A 1,549-nucleotide genomic window follows, 5' to 3' on the forward strand; every position below is an offset into this window, starting at 1 on the left:
ATTACATAATGTACATCGGCACCAAAATTCTCATTTACTGGAGCCGATCAGCTACTTTGCACAAAAACTTTAACACTAAACTTAATTTAATTTAAAAAGACAATAAATACAAAAGATAAATAATATATTCATAATGATCCTGTTGCAAAAATATACCACTACATTACAGCAGACAGGCCTTTTGTGATTCAGAGTAGTTTATGATTAGAGTAGTAAGGCGAGGTTCAAAAGCCTAATAGCTGTTGTGAAAGAAGTTGTGAACAGGGTAAAAGACCAGGCTCTGTTTGTTACCTTCTGAAGGCTTCTCTGTACTTGGACACTTTTATCAAACCAGACTGTGATGCAACTAATCAGGGTACTTTCCACAGTATATCTTTAGAAGTCTGATAAAGTGTTCGACAGCATGCTAAATCGCCTCAGATTTCTTAGAACATAAAGGTGCTGATGTGCATTCTTCATGGTTGCCTTGAATGTGCTGGTTCCAGGAGAGATATTCTGAAAGACGGACACCCACGAACATAGAACATTACAGCACACAATTTTGTACCAATCCATTTTTCATACCTCACACCCATTATTTTTTTTATATCCATGTACCTACCTAAGACCGTTTTGAATGTCCCTACCACCATCACCACTCCTGGAAATGCATTCCTGGCACCCACCATTTTTGAGTTAAAAACCCATCTCTGACATTTCCCCTAAACTTTTCTCCACTCACCTTAAACAGATGTCCTCTGCTATTTGCTGTTGTTTTTCTATTCTCTCATGATAACTCAACTTCCCAAATCTTGGCAACAACTTTTTGTATGCTTTCCAACTTTATAAAGGTAAAGGTTCCATTAATATCACGTAATACTACATTTAGAATGTAACATCCATGAAATTCTTTGAGTTTTGTCTATCGTAAGGCCAATAGAGAGTCCAGCGCCCCTCACATAAACCTACAGCACCTGGTGTTCCTAGGTGGTCTCCCCTAGAGACACGAGTCCTGAGCTCACTTAGCTTCTGAGAACAGACAAATTCAGGTGTATTCAGGCTATTAGGTGTTGTCATTAATACCCTTGCCAACTAAATCTGGACACAATATTCCAAGTGCGGTTTCACCAATGTCTTATTGGTAACTTCAACATGACATCCCAATACAGTGCTTCGTCTGATGAGGTCAAGCATCCCAAACACTCTCCTTACGGTTAGCACAATGCTGTTACAGCACCAACGATTGGGACCGGGGTTCAAATCTTGTGGTGTCTTTAAGGAGTTTGTACATTCTCCCTGTGTCTGCGTGGGATTTCCCTGGGGGCTCCGGTTTCCTCCCACCACACTAAAACATATTAGCGTTGTAGGTCAATCGGTTGTAATTGAGCTCGTGGGCCAAAATGGCCTGTTATGTCTAAATTTCTTAAAAATGAAAATGCACCTGTTCTGCCATATTTAAAGAGCTATGGACCCGTGCCTTGAGGCCCTCTTCTCTGGGCACTGCCGTTGACAGAGTAAGTCCTGCCCTGGTTTGATTTACATAAATGCAGTGACTTACACTTTTCAGAGT

The sequence above is a fragment of the Narcine bancroftii genome, chromosome 3 (genome assembly GCF_036971445.1).
Source record: "Narcine bancroftii isolate sNarBan1 chromosome 3, sNarBan1.hap1, whole genome shotgun sequence".
Taxonomy (NCBI): Eukaryota; Metazoa; Chordata; class Chondrichthyes; order Torpediniformes; family Narcinidae; genus Narcine; species Narcine bancroftii.